The following is a 21,798-nucleotide window of genomic DNA, read 5'->3' on the forward strand; positions in this document are numbered from 1 at the left end:
AGGGTCATCCCAGTGCGTGGCTTGTCGGATGCTCTAGGGCGTCCCGGGCCATCACAGTCTGAGTTAGGATTTCTGTTGCTGTGATGACGGCCGTGACACAAAAAGCCTAGGGAGGAATGGGTATGTGTCATCCTGTAGTCGCCATCCAGGGAGGGCAGGGAAGAAGGAAGTCCCGGCAGGAACCTGGAGGCAGGGGCTGAAGCAGAGGCCACGGAGCGGTGCTGCTTACTGATTTCTCAGCCTGCTTTCTCCTAGCATCCAGAACCACAGCTTCAGGGATGACACCACCCGCAGTGATCTGTGTCCTCCCGTGTCAACTCATAAATGAAGAAAACACCTCTCAGGCTTGCCCTGCAGGCCAGTCTTACAGAGCTATAGAGGCATTTTTCTCAGGTGACGCTCCTCTCCCCAGACGGCCATAGCTTATGTCAAACAAAGTTGATACAAAACTAGCCAGGACACACATGTTCTGTTTGTAGCGGAGGTTATCTTTTGAGAAGCATTTTCAGGTTGATTAACACGTCGGTAGGGCTAGGGAGATGGCTCAGAGGATGAAGTGCTTGTACACGTGTGAAAACCTGAAAGATGGCTTTCAAGAGCAGGGAGGGGCTGAGTGGGTGGAATAAGAGTAGATTCGGCACAGGTGGTGGGTGGGGTTGGGAGCAGGGAATCTGGATGGAGGACCACAAGGGCATGCGTGGTATTGTGTTTATAGCATGTTGCTAGGGTAATGAACTTGACCAGTTCAGGGCTGGGATCAGACGAGGACAGTTATTGAGGACAGTCACGGAATGTTCACAGTTTGCTTATTCTTGAAAAGCCTCTTTGTCTTCTCGTGTCCCTGAATAATCCCAGTGTGATTGAAAAGATTGTTGTCTAGTAAATGAATAGTATTGGTTATTGAATTTCCCTATTTTTTTATTACTTGCTTTATTACACCCTTTGTTGTTCCGCAGTAACCGATCAGCTCTTCAGCTTTCCCGATCAGTGTGGGGAGCTGGGTTGATGAGATTCCAGTCCATTAAAATAAAGTTTGATACTTCAGATAGCCTGAGCAATGATTTCCTTGGTTCTTTTAAAATCTAGACAGCAGAATTTCAAGTAGTTCTCTGAAGCCCACCCCAACCACTTTAGCTTTTTGGATAGAGAAGGCCTTGCTGTGCACATCAGTGTCCCATGGTGGACATGAGGGAGGAGGAAAACGACAGATCTTGTTGGTTTTCTTATTTAATTGGCTTTTGTCAACGAGTGTTCTTCACAGCTGTTAACTTAGTTGTTCTCTGTAGTGAACCAGCTGTGGCCTGGATGTTTGTGCTTCTTCATAATCCCTGTTCTCCTTCTGCCCTTAGCGTTGGGAGTAGGGTCTTTGGAAGGCCAGTTAGTCATGAAGCATCTTCCAAAGGGGTTGGAAGAGGCAGGGGAATGTCCGCTTTCAGCTCACGGTCATGGGAAGTCACAGCAAGAAGAAGGAGACGGTCACCAAGACTTGGACCTATTGACACCCTGGTCTCTGACTTCCACGTTCCAGAAACGAGAAGCCAGCCCCAGCTAGTTAGTAAATGTGTGTGGTTTATGGCATTGTGTTAGGGTCATGCGCTCATCTTAGCTTCGTTTTTCAGGTGCTGACACAGATTCAGGACATTTAATTTTACTTTGCAGAGGGCGTACAGCTAGACTAAATTTGTGTTCAAACCCAGGCAGCTGGCTTGAATTCCTACTATGGAGGGACTAGAAGACTGAGCTGCTCTTGCCAATGGTCAGAATTAGCAGAACTGTGATCGGACAAGAGGTCTCAGCCAAACGCGTGAGAAGGAAAAGCATCTGTCCGGGAAGAAGACACAGACACGCATGTCCACATGTTCACAGCTGGTTAAATCGTTAGTAGCCCCATGGTAGGAATTCCATCAGCAGGAGAAAGGGCCGTTTGGAGTGTAAGGATCACAACGGATACGAGCAAGCACATGCGTTCCTGGCGTTTGGGAAACTGAAGCAGGAGAGTTTCAGATCCAAGGCTAGTCTGGGCTACGCGGTTAGATGCTGTCTTAAAACAAAATAAATGATCAAAACCAGCAAGTTGCAGGGGCTAGAGAGAGATGATTAAACAATTAAGAGTGCTTGCTGGTTTTGCAGAGGATTGGAGTTTGTTGCCAGCACCCGCATTGAGTGGTTCACAACTTTCTGTAACTCCCGCTGCAGAGGATGTCCTCGTCTTCCTTCTAATAACATGTGTCCATGCACACACAGGAAGAGGGGGGAAGATTAAAAAACTTAATGCCTCATGAAAGACTCTCTTCCCAGAAGATGGTTGGTTCATTTATATGAAGTTCCAGAACTGAGTCTGATGGAGCGCTTAGACCTTGGCTGATTCTGGAGACACAGAAGAGCCCTCCATGCTGACGGCGATGCTCTCTGTTTGGATAGCTGTGGATTCCTCCGTTCTGTGCATCTGCCCAAACTCAGAGAAGGTGCGTTCAAGTCTGGGCTGTTTCACCTTTTGTAAATTTCACCTTAAAAGGAATAAAGAAAAAGCAGCTATGAACCCGGGTGAATGATGTGTTCACTGAAGCACTAAGGGGCAAGTGTACTGATGTGTGCAACTTGTTCTGGAACACATCCAAGAAATACACGGGCAGTATTCAGTGCCGGATGGAGGGGAAGTGCACAGATGGAGAAATTCACGATAAAGCACGTTTCCACTCTGGTAATTACAGTGGGACAGAGGTGGCAGGTATGTGCGCGTGCATTGTGACATTCGTCAACTTTGCTCCGTATTTGAAAACTTCATAATAAACAATCGAGTGAAGAAAGACAGACCTTAGCTGGGGTTCTTTATGTAAATAGAGAGCATGTGGCCTGTGTCGTCATAGAAACAGAGGTCAGTCACTGCTGGGGAACTGTAAGGGCTTGAGGCCCCGCTGTAGAGCCTCGGGTGAGGAGGAGGCACAGGGAAAACCTTGTGTGAGAGATGGCTGCAGAGCGGGCTCTGCACACGCATGCATCAGCCCTGCAGTTCAGGACACTGACATATTGGGTTGCAAATTAGATGGCTTGAGGTTGTACAAAAGCAGCTCCCTTTCATTTCTGGAGACCTGAAGTCCAGGTTCTCACCAGTGGTATTGGGAACACGACGTGACTGGACTAGGAGGTGCCTTCGCGTCTTCCTAGATCCTGGTGCAACCACGCTCACCTTTTTAATCATATCCATCTTCATCTTCATGCCTTCTTCTTCTTTGGACTCTGGTGGTTTTGAATGTAGAGCCCACTGCAGTCTGCTATGGCATCGTAACTTCATTTGCAGATTGAGTCTCAGCGAGGATGCATGCCGGGTTTGAAGGTGGGGATTTTGGTGGTTGCCGTTCAACCACTGGAGATGACAGATTAAGCTGGGTAAGAATGAGTGAGAGCAGATGCTTCAAGGACAGGGTTGAAAGCCAGAAGGAAGCTGGAAGGGAGATCGAAGCCGTTCCCTGAGGATGTGGAGGGGAGCAAGTGTGATCTTTATAACGGGCGAGGGGAGGGGAGAAGGGCCAGGGGAGAGGGCAAGCGGGTTTGTACGCATGGGTAGTTGTCTCAACCACACCACGGGCCTCTCCTCCCGCTTATCTCCTGAATCTCTTAACGAATTAAAATGTAAATCGCAGAAATTAAATCCATGGGTGCTGTGTGCACGGAGGAAACTTCCATGGAACAGACAAAGCTGCTCTCCTTCCTTGTTAAACAGCCACACACGGGTGGGAAACCACGTCTGTACTCACGGGTTTTATTTGCGGTGGATTAAGGTTCACGATGAATGAATCTCAGAGGGATCGCAGGTGCAGCTCTCATAAGCTTGCAAAAGTTCAGCTTATCTGAGGCTTATCCAAACCCAGGGAAACCTTTCAGGGCAGCTAGAGGTTAGGGACCTCCAGGAGCCGAGTCAATATCCTGTGTCAGGAAAACACCTGTGTGGGGGAAGGTCTATAAATCAATGTTCTCTGGGACCAGCGGCCTGTTGTGGTTTTGAGTTTCCTGGGCTTGGACCACCCACTCTTGTTGGTGGATGGATTTGTAGTGCAACAGCCTGGCCCTTGTGGGGAGGAGTTAACGGGAGCCACTCCCTGGGGATGCTCAGCTGAGCTCAGTTCTCACACCATCTCCCCGCATCTGGCCCCAGCCACCTGCTCTTCCACCACCCCCTTTCCCGTGGAGTCCCCACCTTTTTACTTTGCTTAGTCACTCTCTTAGGATGGTTGGACCTGTCTTGATATTTACTGAGCCTCTTCGTGAAGTTTATATAGGCAAGGAGTTCTTCGGAGATCCCTTCCCTGGACCTTCTAGTTACAAAGCAACTTTTATTTCCTCATTTGAAACTTTGCTATCAGTTGAACAGTTCCCCCCAATACCCGATATCTGTGCACTTTAAAAGCTTAAAATGTTTGGAAATAAGGTTGGTGTGATATAATTGGACTATATCTGAAAACACTGTAAAGTGTGTAGCTTATAAAAAGCAATTTCTGACAACATTTGAGGCTGGAAAGTTGGGATGATCAAAGCGAAGAGCTGGGTGAGTTGTTTCTGCTAAGGCTCAGTCTGTGGCTGATAGATAGATGCTGTGTTTTGAGCTAAGTTTGCACAAGGTGGCCTTGCTGGAGCTTCTATGGGGGTACTAATCCCATCTATGAGAATCACCTCCCAGACACTCCCACCTCCTAACAGTGTCACCGTGGGACTTGGGTTTCAGAATGCAGATGTGGAAGGAACATGAAATTTCAGTTCAGACTTGAGACAAAAATCTTAGATTTCAGTAGGAGCAACAGTAAGGCATTCACGCAGCTCCCAATGCTGTCTGAAAGCTGTGTTCTTATTTCCTGCCTGTCCCTTCAGCTGACATACTCACTGTGTGGATACAAGAGCCCGCTGTGTGGTCAGTGCCTGCAGCTCACAGCCCAGAAGGCCAGCACTTAGGAAGTACTCAGTGGGAACCTGTAGAGGTGATGGAGCCTCTGACTGAGACAGACACCGGGGAGGTTTACTAGTGCGCCCTGTGTCATCCTCCAACAGAGTCATAGCTGAAGTCTGGGTTCTTGCCCAATGTTCAGGTTTTCTTGCCGCTTTGTGGCAGCTTAGGAAAAATTACTTTTAATGTCTTCCAGCACAAGTGTTCTGTTCTCCCAGTGCACGTCTTGGTTCTGTGAGGCTTTTGAAAAGAACCTGAAGATCTTCCAAAGTTCATTTTGCTAAATAGAATAAGTATATCACAAGGAGAGAGACCTCCAATCCAAATCAGAAAGAAAAAATAACATTCAGCTCGGGGTTAGCAGACTGTGTGTCCTCTCTTTTACCCCTTACACAAGAAGCTTCTTTGGGACTGGACTTGACTTGCTCATCAGTAAATCTCCAAGGCCTCAGGTGTGGTAGATAATTGGATGGATTTGAACCTGTGGCGTTAGTGTAGAGGCCAGACGCCATCCTCTTTGTCACTCCTTACACTCTTTCTGCTTGATTTGGTGACCTGGAACTCACCAAGTTGGCAAGGCTGGCTGGTCAGTGAGCCTGAAAGATCTGCTGTCTCTGCCTCCCCGGTGCTGGGATCATAAATGTATGACATCACTTCTGGCTTTTTTTATTTTAAAGATGGACTTCACAGGATGACCTCTGGTCCTTATGCTAGCAAACTTTACCAGCTGAGAGTGAATTGCCAAAGGGATGTGGGATGAATATGTAGGTGTGTAGATGTCTTACAGCTGGCAGCCAGGGCTGTTCTGAAGAGGACTTTGTTGCAGAATCTCAATATTTTGTTGCTACTTTGAAGGCACATGCCAGTTTGCAGTCTGTTTAAGGATGCTGCTTATCTGTCCCAGCTCTTGTGACCACCTTGTCATAGGATCTTGATGGCAGAGCCTAGACTCTTTGGTGTTTTCCATTCATACTAAAATGTGGTTGCCCTAAAATCTAGAAGAGTTATGGCTACAAATAGAGTAGTCATATTCCAGTAGACGTGACCCACTCTGTGTTTGATGCTGAGTCACATTTGATAGTTGAATGTTGGCATGTCCCCTTGGAAAGCCACTGTGCAAGGTCCTGTGCTCTGTGAGGTGGTGGTAAACTGTTTATACTTCTCTGCATGTGCTCCTTTCCTTAACTAAATTCTAGCTCTTCTCTTAGCCATGTTGTCTCCTGTGTAACCACCTACTCGCTAGATATACTTAGTCAAGGTGACATGGTTAGCTGCAGAGGGCTGGGATGTCGCGGAAGACAGTTTGCAAATTTGAACCTCCACTAAATGGTTAGAAGTCAGGTGAGATTCTGAGTGCCTCGCTGGGTTTCTCTTCTGTGGACTTCCCTTGGCCTTCCCTGATGCATTGCCCTCCACAGAAATGCTAATCAAATAATCAGAGCCTATCAATTTAAAGGGCACAAAACTAGCAATTGGCCCACTGTATGCCGAGTCTGGCTGAGAAAATCTACCAAAAAGAAAAAGCTGGAAGTCAGCGAATGAGACAGTTTAAAAGTGGAGAGCGTTCATTGGGAACACAGGAGAGAAGATTCAGTAGAGGAGATGCTTCTCTAAGGTTGGCCAAGGAGAGAAACCAAAAGGAAAACCGAAACAAATCGTGCAGGCTGTGCATGCATTGATAAACTGTGGCCTGCAGACTCTCCATTACCTTTTTAAATAAAGCTTTATTGGAACACAGCCATGCTCATCCCTTTGTCCATTGCCCCTGACTGTTGACTTAGTAATAAATATGGATGCTGTCCACCAAAGACTGTGTGGCTGCTGAAAATATTTTACACCCTGGCTCTGTGCAGAAGGAACCAGGAACAGAGTCTTGCTCTTTGTTTGAATGCCTGCTTCCTATGTTTCCAAGGCAGACTTTTGGTCGACAGTCATAACAAAACAGAAAATTTGAAAGTGGTTGTCAGTCTGTGTAGGGAGTCAGGAAGCCCTTGGTGGATGATGAAATGAGCCAGGCACGTAGCAAGCAGTTACCAACCAGTAGGCTATGGTTGAACTCAGAAAAAAACAAAAACAAAAAAAAACACCCAACAACAATACAACGAAACAGAATAGCAACAACAAAGCATTGAAGTCCCTCGGGAGCATTGTCTGTGTTCTGATTATCAAAGACTTGCAGTCCAGAGAGGTAGGCTAAGTACATGGTAGGCACAGAATGCTATTTCCAGAACTATGACTCTTAATGCAGGTAAATATTGTGTGGTTAAGTTACATATGGAAAAAAAACATACCAGAAATTTTTATTAATTTTTGAAACTGCCTCTTTGAGGTCTTCGGGGTACGTTATAAAGCGCCCAGGTTTTGTGGATTCATTTGCCTTGAATGGGAGTTAGCAGTAGACCCAGAAAGGTGACGGGGACCAGAATGACTCGTTGGAAATGGCTCTGGTTGTTTAACTGTCTGTTGGGTGAGTATCTGTGCGGTTATTTTTAGGTGTTCTCTTCTCATTTATCAGCCAACTCAGGCAACATTGATTTACCTAGGAGACCTGGTTTGTAAATAGTGAAACAAGTCCCCTGGAATATTTGGAAATTACTTTCTGCATAGGCGGAAGGTGGAGAGACAGCAAACTGTTAGGAACTCTCAGGTCAGGCTATAGCTCCTTGCTTAAGATTTTCTAATGGGCCTTCTTTTTATAGAATGCTGTTCTCAATTTGCCTTTTGGAATGAGACAGCCTCAAGGAAACGGGAGTGGGAGGTTTGGAATACCTGAAAGCAGATGCTCCCCCCGGGCTAGGGGTGTGTTTAGAGACTGTGTGTACCCCCTGTCCGCCGCTCTCCTATCAGGTCACTGGCATGAACGTTCCCCAATAAAAGTAGGATTTGTGTCTGTTAGGAGACAAGTTCTCCTTGGCTGGCTCTATCAGAAAATACAAAGCAGATGTGATCAGTGGGGAGGGTTGGGTGACATTTCTGTGAACTTGGGACCTGATGAAATCCTCTCTTTTGCCCCCACTATGAAATTGTTTCCACTTCATCTCCCCCAAATGGGCTTGTCTCTATTTTTCTTTGAATAGTAAAGAATATGTTGATAGATTTTTAAGAATCAATGCAAAAAAATTTAAAAAAAGAATCCCGAAGTCTTAAACATCTTTTCTTTTCCTTCTCCTCCCTAGACTTAATGACCCTAGAGTGGGTGTAGCGGTGGCAGGGGTCTTTTGTGCCTCCCCAGCCTGCTGTTTGCACAAGTGGCTGTTATGACTGCAGCAGTATAATTGCTTTTAAAATACCTCAGTAATAAAAAAGAAATCTGTTTTTATTTTGTAATCTCAAATCTCCTTAGCTTCCATCTTTCCATCCACTTTGGTAACTTCTGAAAATGAACCCCACGGATAGGCTTTCCCTGCTTGTCCAGTGAACGGCTCTCTGCCAGTGTGGGGGTTGGTGAGTAAGAGGAGGGGTCTCAAGAGTGGCAGAAAAGTCGAGCAGATGCCGGAGGGATTTGACTCCTAGGTGGGGCTGTTTGTGACTTCTCCTGACCAGTGCACGGGTGCGGGTGGGAGGGGTGGGGTGGAGCGATGACATACATGTAGAAATGTGTTTCCTAGCACTGTTTGTCAAACAGCATTGGTTTCTCTGGGCTTTCACGACTAATGGGAAGCATCCCTGTTCTCTGGTTTTCCATGACCCCCACAGCTGCTCACCAGATTGACTGTTTGGACTCTTGTTCGCTGTGGAGGGCCCAGCCACACACTCATGCATGAGCCTGTGTTTCTGAGCCCTGTCTCCCAGAAGCGTCACTCACAGGGATGCCAGGCCAGATGGCCTGGAGCTGGTTCTCCTTGAAAGAGAGGCTTCACCGTTGGGTAAAGGGACAAAAGGTGGCTCCTTGTATTTTCTTTTTGTGGGTTCAGCCTTCAAGCAAAGCCAGCACCGTGTTTGTCATGGGCCATTCATGAGAGCACAGATAACGCTGTAGTGGTCAGGATTAGAATGATCCTGAGAACAGGTTTCAGTTAGGTGTTCCAGGACTGCTGGTGTTGTTGAGGGTGGGTTAGTGGAATGCCTTGTGATGTTGATATTGGTCATTAACCTAACGGGATTCATAGTCACCGTGGAAACACACCTTTGGATGTAACTTTCTTGAGTGTTTTCAGAGGGTTTAGATGAGGAAGGAAGACATACTGTGGATGCGGTGGCATAATTCCATGGCCTGGGGTCCCAAGCTGAGTCAAAGAGAGAGAGCTCAGCACTCAAGCTTCCTGGGTATTTTCCTCGTGTCCCCGCCACCACGCCTTCCCCACCCTCGTAGACTTGAACCAAGAGCAAAAATAGAAAAACCCTTCCTTAAGCCGCGTTCGCTGGCTACTCTGTCACAACAAGGAGAAAAGCAACTGCTACAGCCCAACAGCTGTGGGCTCACGCACCTACACAACCCCTTCCCATAGGCTAGGCGCCTCGCTGCACAGGACTCGAACATTGATCCCTGGTGGGAGCAACATCCATGAGGAAGTATGTGTCAGCACAGACACCGGTGCTCGTTGGGGACCAGGGCCGAGAGTGTCTTTCAGAGCAAGGACTCCTCCAAGCCACTGAGAAAGTAATTTACTCCTTGGGTTTTACTGCAGAATGAAAGGATTCCCCAGACCCCTGGTGGTGGCTCACCCCTTGCAGTCACCATCCCTTACCTGAAACAAAGCAAAGGGCTTAGTTCACATCCTCCCTGAAGTTGGAAATTCCTGGCCCCCTTTCACATGTTTTAACTCAGTTAAAAATGTCTTCAGGTGTTTGGAGTCTCAAAGAGACGGTCTAGTTAAAATACTGCAGCTTCTCCTGGCAGCACCCCGTTACCTCTTGGTGCAGTCAGAAGGGAAGGGAGGTTGCCCTGTTCTGGACAGTTGGGTTTTGACAATGCAGCTGCCCAAAAGTTTATTGCCTTGGTGCTTAAAAAAGGCATTCTGATTGCGTTTTTCAAGAAAAGTTGAATTTTAAACTCAGAATATACTTTATAATTATGCCACTTATTTGGCAGCATAAAGGGAAAATTTATACTGCCTGTCAATGTGAAAGAACCGGGCCACGGCTCCAGGCTTTTATGGTGATTATGTCTACCTGTATGTGGGCTTTATGTGCTTACGATTTGAATCATTTATAGATGCACACTCGACGGAGTTCATGCGTAACTAGTACTGTGGGCTTTTTTTTTGCTGGCTACATGATAGGCAAAGCCGTTCCCAACAAATGTCTCCCAGTAGGCCGTCATCACACAAGCCTTGTAATATTGCTTTTTAACCTTACCGTTGGCAGCTATCCAGAAATTACTGCATTGATACCAAACCACCATGCACCAGTCACTTGCCCTTTTCTCCATGGGAACCGGGTGAACTCCCGAGTAGGTGCCCGCTCTTCCGCCTCACCCTCCTTCGTATTTTTACTCTGAGGAGATCTTTTTTTACCTGTTCTTGTTCAGCTGTAGGTAGCAGAGCACATGGGAACTTGAAAAATACAGCAAAAACAATTGGCTGGATTGGGTTATTAAGGCTTTAATGCATTCAATTAGCATTTGGAGCGTTGTCACCAAATAAATGACACACATCAGCAGGTATTAGGGGAGATGGAAGGGCGTTGGTTGCTTTGTTTTCTCCCCTTGGGCAAAGACAGAATCAGCACTCTTTTCTTAGCCTCCCCTTCCCCCTTCCCTTTTTCAAGGCATCTTGTAAATGGCTTTTGGGGATTGATAGATAATGATTCTGTGGTTTAGGGAAGGACTGCCTGGGGTTTCTGGGGAAAGGCTGGGAGCAGAAGATCCTCCCATTTCCTTACACAGGAGGTGGTGTGGAAGAGGAGGAGAAAGAAGTAGCAGTGTCTCCAGGTGGGAGCTGGGAAGAGCAGCAGGGGCGCTGGTTTCCTTCCTTCTGTGTTGGCCTCAGAGGCTGGAGACTCAGGCTGACTTCCTGGAAGTCCTATTGCAATCACCCTTGTGCTGATTGGTTCCGTGCACCAGGAGAGAAATGATGCCTAGTGCCTGATGCATTCTAGAAGTTTCTTTTCAAATGCCCATCAGGTTTCGAATCCATCTGTTGTGTGTCAGGAGTGAGCCCTGTGCCCTTGGGAGGTTTTTGTGTCTTTGTGATGGCAGGGGCATCTCCAGCACTTGGTTTGGTTGTCAGTGAAGAGAAACCCCAGTTGGTGTGTCCAATGAGTGGATTTTTTTTTCTTACCCAGTAGGAGGATGCTGTGAGCTTTGCATTCCAAGTGAGCTTGTCTTGTGACACAGTTCCCCAGCTGGGTCTAGTTGCCCTGGACCTTGTTTTTTCTCCCCCAGCACTTAGCTCCCTGCCTGCATTCCTTCAGACTTTCCTCCAGCTTGCGATGCCTCCCTGGGGGGCATCTGTCTTCTCTGGGAGCATTATGGTGATCTGCACCTTCATCAGAAAGAGAGATGCTAAAGAACCATCTCTGACCTTGACCTTCTGAATGGTGAGTGCTACGAATGGAGAAATAGCTAGCTGTGTTACAGCCACGGTTCACAGAAAATTCTGTCTTTCGCTTAGAAGCAGCATTGCACAGGATAAAATTGGAATTTTAAACTCAGAGCACTGAATACAACTGGAAGTCAGTGGTCTCCAATCTACTGATTTTTTTATTGTCTTCTGAGACCTAAAATATGTTTCATTTTGTAATTCTGTGAGTTAGGGAATGCATGAATTTATGTAGCCATTCCTGTATGGTGGGCAAAGAGAGAGTGTGGTCCGCTGGTCTAGGCTCCATGGTAAATAGGCTTCTGGCACAGTGGGGGGAAGAGAGCTGAGTAAGTAGGGAGGCTGTGCAAGGCAGGAGAGAAAGGAACCCATCAAAGAGCAGCTGGGGCTGGGGAATGCAATTTCTCCAGTAAACAGAATGCTAATCCAGGGAATTCCTCAGAGGCAGTCTTTCCTGTGGCTTGGACAGAGGCACAGTGATGTCCAGGCACCATGGGATAATATCCACTTCTCAAACAACTGTCTTGTTGTGGAAGGACAACCAGCCCACCTCCAAGTCTTGGACGAGGAACCACTTTTCTAACTGTAGCTAGATTTGCTTAATGACTCAAGGAGTGTTCAGGTGGATTCAGAAACCCAGCCCTCAGGTCTGGGAAGATGGCACAGTATGGAGCTTGCAACACACAAGCATGAGGACCTGAGTTTGAATCACCAGCACTCAGGTAAATGCTGGGTGGGTGTCGCAACTCACCTGTAAGCCTAGTGCTTGGGGGGAAGAGACCAGGGTTCCTGGAGCAAGCTGGCTGGACTAGCTGAATGAGCAGGCTCTGAACTCAAGTGAGAGACCCTGCCTGGAGATAATATGTGGAGGGTAACTGAGAAGGGCACCTGACATCAATCTTTGGTCTTCACAGGCATGCACACAGTGTTCTCAGCTGTGTACACATGTGCCCATACACATGTAAACATGCATATATTTATGTATGTGCACCACATACAGATACACAGAAGAAACTGAAATGCCCGATCTCTTGCCTACCTCTAACAATTGTGGAAATACACGCACATGAAACGGACCATCCTTATCACAAGTTTGTGGCTGTGTCGGTCATTGAGGAAGCCCATTCATGCTGTTCCACCACCATCTCCACCAGCCGGTCCTGAAGTTTTCCAGCCTCCTCGCAACCACAGATGGCTTGATATCTCATGAGCTGGACCATTCTAGTTGCCTCCCATAGGTGGAGCCGTGCAGTGTTCATCCTGTGTGTCTGGCTTACTTCACTACCGCTTGCCCTGTTGTGAGTCTGGCATCAGAGATGAACTGGAGGTGTCTTTTCCCCAAACCTCAGCTCCCAGAGACTTACTTCTTGTAGGGCTGATCCTCTCATCCTGCATGTCCCAGGCTACGGCCTCTACCTAACATCCTCTCTGAAGCTGGCCTCTATTCCCTTCCCTGATCCTTGTCTTGCTTGCCTATGGTCACCTGCGCTTTGACCTGCGTGTTGTGTATAGGCTGTGTTTTCTCCTCTGGCCTCCTGCCCACTGGTGGCCAGATGAGATGTCTGCAGCCTGCATTTCTTCCTAGGGTGTCACCCAGTTCCAGCCCAGCTGTGAGGTGGTAGTTGACAACTGTAGAGCATTGGAGGGTGCAGAAGTACATCTCTACCTCTGACCTTGCCTCTGGCCATCAGGAAACCTTTTGAGTGGCTGGGTGTGGGGTGCCTCAGAGATAAACGCAAACTTGATGCTACCCCTCTCGATGTGGTCTTTGCTGTCTCACTAGGTCTTCTCTGGAAAATGTCTGGATGTACAAGTCCTTGACTCTCGTGGGAGACAAAGAATGTTCGTATTCCCATGTGACTGTGTGCTTAGGCACAGTAAACAAACTTTAATATAGACTCAAATAAAGCACAATTAAAAAGCAAAAATGTGCTACAGAGAAGTTGGTCCCCATATTCATACACTGGATAAAATGAGCTTTGGATGAGTTCCTTCATTGGATTATCCACACCACTAACTTTTAGGTTATTATAATTAGACTTTATTAATATTAAAAATAAGACACCAATTTCCAAGCCTCGGGGATTAGAGCATAGCTCCCTAAAGAAGCCTGAGGTCTTGGTCTGTCATTCTGGAAGAGGCCTCCCTGAGGACCCCTTCCAAGTCACTCAGTGCCCGAAGGGCATAATTGCAAGCAGGTGACATCGGGGGCCACCCAGACCCCTCAGAGACGCTGAGGGAGCAGAATGTAGAGCTACAACCTTATGGCCCCCAGCAGGCATTTAAGAATGAAACAATGATGGTTAAATATGAAATATTTACATAATATTTGCAGACGGAAGAAGGTATCTTTTTCTAGAGTCTTTCTTGGTACCTTTTTTTTGATGAATTCAAGCATTTCATTCATTGTTAGGTGTTGAGGAAAAGGGCATAGGGATGTGTTGGTGTGTGTTTGTGTGTGAGTGTCTGTGTGTGTGTGTGTGGTGTGTGCCAGTCACTGTTGGGTATTGAGGAAAGGACCTGTATGTGTCACGGTGTGTGCCTATTATTGTGAGTGACTGTAACCATTAATGTGGAGGCCCAAGTTTTATAGAGGAGGTAGAATAAAACCTCCTTTATCATCTCCAGAGTCCATACTGTTTTAAGACAGGGCCCCTCACCAAGCTGAAAACTCATTGTCGAGGCTCGGCTGGTTGGCCAGTACACTTCAGGCATATACCTGTCTCGAGTCCCTCCTTGTTGGGCTTCCAGGAGAGAGCTGCCTCCACGGGCATTTTAACCTGGGTGCTGGGACCCTGATCCTGGGTCCTCCTGCTCGTGCTGCAGGCACTTCCTGAACGAGCTGTTTCCCGCCTCCATCACTGACCTTTCTGTACCTTCTTGCCTTTACAACTCTATCTCACCTGGACCATGTAAGCCGTGTGTTACCTGAGCACACCTGTGAAAATCCTTGAGAGTGAACCCTGAAGTGCCAGATACAGGCTGAGGAGATACCTCAGTGCTTGCTTGCAAGTATGAAGATGCGAATCCCAGAGACGATGGAGCACGCTTGGAATTTCAGAGCTTAGGCTGGGGGCCAGGGATAAGCAGGTCCCTGTGGCTCACTGGACAGGCAGCCTAGTCTACTTGGGGAGCTGCAGGCCGGCAGCAGTCCCCTTCTCCATAATAACTAAGTAGATAACTCCTGAAAGTGACTCCCAAGGTTGACCTCTGACCCTCACACTCCTGTGCACACAGGTACACTCATACCTGAACATATCTGTGCTCTGTGGCACGTTAGAGCTTCCTGGGAAAGGGACCAGGGTGTGACCCTGAACACAGATGCTCTTTCGACCTCCAGCTTGAGCCAAGGGAGGGAAGAAGGACCTGAAATCTGCTTAAAACTGAGGGCTTTGGATGCAAATGCCAGCGGAAATGGTTTGGGAGGAAGCCGTAGTCCTTATAAACACGGGAAATTTTCCTCTTTTGTTCTGTGCACCTGAAATGCAAACAGAAGAGTTTGCTCGCTATTAATTAGGCAGATGATAGACGGCCTGACGATGAGCATTCGGCCCCCTCTCCTCCTCTGTTTGCAGAACACTGAGATAATTGGATGGGAAACAATATGGCATTTAAATGTGAACTTAAAAAAAGAACGTCCCCCTTCGCTTTCTGGAGAGAGGTTGCCTTTCCGAATTGTCTCGTGTCACAGGCGAACGTACAAGGCGATCAGGTGTCCAGGTGCCCTCATTTGTGACTGTTCATTTAGCTGCTGGCAAACCTGGCCTAGTGGAGCATCCGTAATCAGAGGCTGCCACCACCACTGCGTGAAGAAATGTGGCCCCTTTCTCTTGTCACTTAGTTGCTCGGGGCTCTGTGGCAGAGGGCGAGTCACATCTCATCGCTTGTGAAGAACAAACCTGTTTGGAAGTGCCAAGGCTGTGCAGGCTGTGTTCTCCCTGCGTCTCAACCACCGTGAGTCCCATTATTTCCCAGATGCTGTCCGTGGTCACACCGATTGCCCTCTGGGGTTGATGCATTTGTTATGGGTTTTCTTGTGGCAAAGTCCCTGACAGAGGAGACATGGGAAGGAAGCGTTTAATTCGGTTCATGGTCGGAGGGTTAAGTTCGTCCTGACAGGAGGTGGGGCAGTGAGAGAGAGAGGCCCTGGCTTTTCTGGCAGGCGTTTGAGTGATTTGACTGCAGCCAGAAGCAGAGAGAGATGCTGGTGCTCAGGCCTCGTTTCTGTATTCGTTCTGTGTTCCCAGCCCGTGATGGGGGCTGTTCAAACTTGGGGAGGGTCTTCCTACCCCAGCCAGACCTCTCAGAGAGACAAACTCACAGACATGCCCTGGAGGGTGTCTGCTAGATGATTCTAGAACCCGCCCAGCTGATAACTAAGACCAGTCATTGAAGTTGACACTGGGACTCCCTTCTCTTCCCAAATCCCGCATGGGGACCTGGTCAGCTGACCGCGTAGCTGCTATTGACTGATCCTGTACCCCATGCCCTAGAAAAAACTGTTCTTTTATCTCCTCCACCGAGGAAAGTTTAAGATGAAAATATAAAAACAGCAGAGTTTTGGGAGTGTCACCAGAGGTTACGCCTGGACACAAGGGGACCGGTTGATTCAGGGCATTGCAAGGTGTCCATTAACAACTAAAACAGCAGCCGTGGTCATTGTGGGTAACCTTTATTGCCCTGACAGTGTTAAGTTGGCTGAGTTACTAGGAAATTTTTTGACGAAATTCACATATGAGGAGGGGAGACAGAAGAGAGATACGGGAGACACCGAGCTTCTGGAAGCGGCTCCAGAGGGCCGAGCTGGGCCTTCGGACTTCCAGACTGCCTAGTATTTACCTATGGAGGGTCTGGGTGGTGCACTACTAGCTGGGCCATGCTGGTGCCAAGGCTGGCTCTGCTAAGCCACAGGTGCAGGCTCTGAGCGACGCTAGTGTGGGGGCTGGGAAGTGGAGTAAAGGGTTCCTAAGAAGAGGCCTATGAGGACCTAGGTGCTGCCCCAGATGCCTTCACAGTCGAAGCCCATGCTGTTAGTCGCTTGACCTACAGATGGGGAAAGCGGGGCTGTGAGAACTTAGGTCAGGTGTTGGTGATCGTGCAGACAGAAAGAAGGGACACTGGGATGTGAACATTGATCCCTCTCTGTCCCTGTGTATTCGTTCTCAGCACCGGACTGAATTATATTTGCAGTGATTGTGACTTGTGTCTGGAATGAGGACCTCCCTTTACATCCTCAGGATACAAGTTCAGAGGATGTTAAAAGCCTGAAGGAAGCCACATGTGAGGGGAGCTAAGGAGGGAGCTTAGTCCTTGTCACTCAAACGCTACAACGTGACTTTGATCCACCACACACATATAAAACCAGGCACAACATACTATGCCTATAATGTCAGAACTGGGGAGGTAGAGACGGTTCCCGATGTGGGCTGGCCTGGCAGCCTAGCCAAATGGGAGACCCTGTCTCCCAAAATAAGATGGAAGAACGACAGAGGAAGACGGTGATATCAACCTCTGGCCACCTCGTGCATGCTATGCTGGCTAGCTTTATGTCAACGCCTCACAAGCTAGAGTTACCTGAAAGGAGGGAGCCTCGATTGAGAACAAAGCCCCATAAGATCCAGCTGTATGGCATCTTCTGCATTGTGGGTGGGGCCACCCCTGGCCTGGTGGTTCTGGGTTCCGTAAGAGAACAGGCTGAGCAAACTATGAAGAGCAAGGCAGTAAGCAGCACTCTTCCGTGGCCTCTGCATCAGCTCCTGCCTCCTGGTTCCTGCTCCACTTGAATTCCTGTCTGGACTGCCTTTGTTGATGCACAGTGATGTGGAAATGCAAGCCAAGGGACTCCCTTCCTCCCTGAGTCGCTTTGTTTGTGGTGTTGCAGTGTGGAGGAGTAACTCTGAGACGTGTGTGTGGGTGTGGGTGTGTGTGCACGCTCATGTATACTCAAAGAGCGAGAGCTTGTGGGAAAGCTTGCATGCGATGCACCAAGGTATTGAGTTCACGAGTTGATCTCTGCAGCTGCACAAAGCCTCAGAGGATAAGAACCAGACACGGCCCTTCGGATGCCGGTCTCCTGGGACATGTGAGGTCTGAGGGGGAATGCATGTCCTAGCAAGGAGACCATATGTTCTTCCTGACCCACAGGGCAAACTGCTCTGGTGCCCGCTGTACCGGGGCTCTGGTTAAACAACCATAAATCAGATGACTGCTGGAGCAGGTTTCCCAGGCCTGCTCTTGGTCTGAACCAGCTTCATGTCCAGGCAGAGCAGATGTGCCAGGGGGCCTCGGGTCTCTGCTGTGACCCTCAGAGGACACATTTCAATTTAGAGCTTGAGGTAGCTGGCCAGGAAGCCCAGCCACAATGCCACCTCTTCCCCATGCCAGGGTCTGGCAAGGGAGGCGGCAGTATCTGCAGCCACTTGCTGCTACCAGACAGATGGGTCTTGGTCTGGGGCTCTAACCAAAGGCAGCAGGTCTCCGCCAGGCCTGGTGACAGAAGACACATTGCTCCCCTGGGGAAGCAGCCATTCATCGTCTCCGTGATGAGTGACGGCATTTCTGAGAAGTGGGGAAGAAGCTATGGATGCTGACCATGGGTTCAGAGAAGAGGCTGCCATCCATCCTCCCACATCATGTGGTCCTTTCAGCTGAGAGGTGGCCAGGAGGTGACTGATCCTGGAGGCCTGTGACTTTTTTTTTAGGGTGCCCCCAGTAACTGCAGCATTCCCAAGCACTGGGATACAGCTTGGGTAGCTGGATTATAGATGTTTCCAAGAGAGTTAGTCCTCTGGGGAGCTGCTGACCCACCCCAGGGTTGGGCAGTGTATTAGGCAGGTGGTCAAGGGGAGTGAAGAGCAGCAGACACTTCAGGTCTTTCTGCTTCTACTAAGCCAGGCCCTATAACTGAGCACAGAAGCACAGATCATCCAGGCCCTATACCCGAGTATACAGGTGCACAGATCAGCCAGGCCCTATATACGAGCACAGATCAGCCAGACCCTATACCCGAGTATACAGATGCATGGATCAGCCAGGCCCTATACCCGAGTATACAGATGCACAGATGGGTGGCCTTGGTGTGCTACTAAGAGGAGCAGGGATCCACTGCTGGGCCAGCCTCCTCTTCTTTCTGAGGAAAAGACCTTGCAAGTGAATGCAGAGTCAGTGATGTGGATGAGGCGGGTAGCACACGAGTGCTGGATAGCGGACCCCGCCTGCTGGAACCTGGGCCTTTGAAGGGAAGGGCAGGGAGCCTTGCTGTCTACCCACATGCCACAGCCTTACTGCTGTCAGCACGGGAGCCTGCCGCTCTCCATCCGCCAGCCTTCGTCTCCCCAGTGTCAAAACGAGTCGGGTGGGCACATGACCTTTAGACTGCCCAGTGTGCACGTTTGCTTTTGATCTGGGTCGGCCATGACTCTTGAAGTGAAGCTGCACAGGGTGACATCGCCACATCCTCCCAAGCTGCCTTCAGCTGTGTGCTGTGGAGGGCAAGAAGCTGAGGTCCTTGTGTCCGAGCTTTCTGGAGTGTTCAGCTCTGAGGTAGGGCTGTGGGACTAGAACCTTGAGACGTGTACTTTGTTTGATTTCTACCGAACATCTGTGCATCTCAGAACTGTTGGAAAGTCATAGGTAGCCTGTTTGAACGTGTTTCCTTTTGGACATGGCTGCTGTTCTCAACCTGTAAGTCTTGACCCCATTATGTGTCGAATGACCCTTTCCCAGGGGTTGCATATCAGATACTCTGCATATCAAAGGTTACACTGTTTCGCAACAGTAACAAAACTACATTTATGAAGTAGCAAGGAAAATGATTTTTATGGTTGGAGCCACCACAACATGAGGAGAGGAGCTGTGTTAGAGGGCCACAGATTTGGAAGGTTGAGAAACACCGATGTATGGGATGAAGTGGGTTTCTTGTGCACCCAGAAGTCTGGCTTCAGACAGTTGACAAATGGTTAACTCCTGCGTGGTTGAGCAGCTTCTAGAGCATCTCTATCTTCAGAGATACAGAGCAGTGTGGCTATGGCAGAATCCTCACCACGTAGAGCTTAGCCAATACCCCAGTCTCAGAATCACCAAGTCTGCACATGTACTGGGTCACTTAAGCATTTTGACTTCAGGGGTGTAGGAGGATGATTGAGAGTGATCAGAGATGGAATAATTAATGTTCAAACCAAGCCTTAAGACTTGAAATATGATTGCTCTGTAATAGCTACTTAGGTATCTTTCCTCTTATGGTTAAGAAAGAAAGACAGTGTTGATCTCATCACACCTTCATCTGGGCACTGTTCTAGTGAGGACTTTTGACAGGAAACTGTCTGAGCTTTGCTCTGTGGTGGGCAGCCCCTCTTTGGCATGTTAGGGGTTCTCCCTAGTCCTTTCTCCAACTCTTCCCTCCCTGCCACTCCCTGCCCCCCACACGTGTTTGACTGTGTTTTCATGTGTATGTGTCCTTGAGCAAGGTAGTTCTTAGGTGTTCGTTGCTCTTAAAATGCAGATAGCTTAGTACTGTAGAGTTTGCAGTTTCTTTCCATTTATATCCAAACTCTGGTTTTTCGAGACAGGGTTTCTCTGTGTAACAGTCCTCGCTGTTCTGGAACTAGCTCATGTAGACTAGGATGGCCTCGACCAGAGATCTGTCTGCCTCTGCCTCTCGAGTGCTGGGATTACAGGCATGTGCCACCACCACCCAGCTGTACCCAAACTCTTTTTAAAAATTGAGCCCATGTTTTTATATGTGTGCAGCTAGTTCGTAAGAAGCTTTTAAGGTGAATAGCTTACTGGGGTGTTACCGTGACCATTTCACAGATATATAAGCTGAGACCTTTAGTTCAGTACGCGTGCTGACATAGATGGCTGAGTTAAATCTTGTCCCTTGTCTCTGGTCCAGTGATCTGTACACTACCAACCCGCACCTCACTTTCCATAAGGTGAGTGGTGACTTTGCCTGTAAAAGAGTCTGAGGGTGTCCTGGTTGCCTCCTTTTGGCCTCTTGGAGTAGAGGCATGGCTCTGGTGTCTTGCTCGGTCCTCTCATTTTCACACATATGACTTCTTACAAATGATTCCTACCTGTGCCTCCTCTTGTTACTCAGCCAGAGATAGCAGAACCTCCCACACTAGAGCAGAGGATTACTGCAAGCGTGCTATTCTTGTAGACATAAGGATAAATTTATACAGACATAGGGATAATAATGTCTTTGTTCATAGGCTCTCAGAAACGGAGTCCAATAGGTTTACTTCCGCTCATTGCTATCGCCCACCTCAAGAGTTCATCAGAGTTGACGTGCCAGGAACACATTGTTTACAGGGGCGTAAGGAGCAACAGCCTCACAGACTGAGTTAGGAGGAGGAGCTAGGTTGGGCTTCTGAACCCTTTACCCCTCTGTAAATGGTGGCTCTATAAAAACTAGTCAGAAATGGAATTGGAGGAGGCTGCTTGTGGGCTCCTGGCTGCCCAGCTGGCTTAGACACAGAAACCGTATTAATTAAATCACTGCTTGGCCCATTAGCTCCAGCTTCTTATTGGCTAACTCTTACATTAATTTAACCCATTTCTATTACTCTGTGTATCTCCACGTGGCTGTGGCCTACCTGGGAAAGTTCCCAGAGTCTATCTCTGGCGGCTCCATGGAGTCTCTCTAACTCTGCTCTTCTTTCTCCCAGCATTCAGTCCAGTCCTCCCTGGTTAGCTCTGCTCCGCCCCACCCTGCTCTGTTCTAGACTCAGAGCAGTTTTTTATTCATCAGTGGTAATTACAGCACACAGAGAGAAATCCCACCTCAGTGGAACAGAGATACTTTCTAGAGAAAGAGACTGTAGATGCAGTTTCTATAGGTGTCTAGAGAGGAAGACACTGGGGGTGATAATGGGCAGGGTAGAAGTCCAGAGAGAGCACTTCCCATCGGAACAAACGCTTCTCATCTTGGTTCCAACCCAGAATTCAAAACCTGAGTCCAGAAGCCCAGCTCTCAACTCAGGGCAGGGGAGAAGTAGCTTTATCTGGGCCCATGTAAGAGCCTAGGTCACCCCAAATCCTCTGTGCCATTGTGGTGACAGTTTTGTGTGTCTTTAGTAACAAAACAAAATTATAGAGGTTCGGGGGAAGGTGCGGGTCTTCCAAGGATGGAGAGGGGCCAGGTGGAGGGTGGAGAGGTGGGCAGAGGGGTCAGTGTCACCCACAGAAGAGGCAGGAAAACACAGCAAGGTCATCAGTCCTAGGACCAGAAGAGCTAGGAAGTTGGTGACAAAGCTTGTCCTGACTGACTGCTGACTGGGGTTGGCACATTCCCTTAATTATGCCATTCTGCTGTCTGTGACGCTATTGTTACTTCTCTTTATTTGGTGACGAATAATGAGAATCAGGTGGATATTAATG

At 48.4% G+C, this 21,798-nt stretch overlaps 1 protein-coding gene across 4 annotated transcripts in view; it reads left to right on the forward strand.

Moving 5' to 3' along the window:
- Positions 1–21,798, forward strand: part of Gfra1 (GDNF family receptor alpha 1) — a 213,560-nt gene that overhangs the window by 71,512 nt on the left and 120,250 nt on the right. The gene's annotated exons all lie outside the window — the stretch shown is intronic.

The sequence above is a fragment of the Alexandromys fortis genome, unplaced genomic scaffold (genome assembly GCF_014885135.2).
Source record: "Alexandromys fortis isolate MF-2015 unplaced genomic scaffold, M_Fortis_MF-2015_v1.1 scaffold_16, whole genome shotgun sequence".
NCBI classification, from domain to species: Eukaryota; Metazoa; Chordata; class Mammalia; order Rodentia; family Cricetidae; genus Alexandromys; species Alexandromys fortis.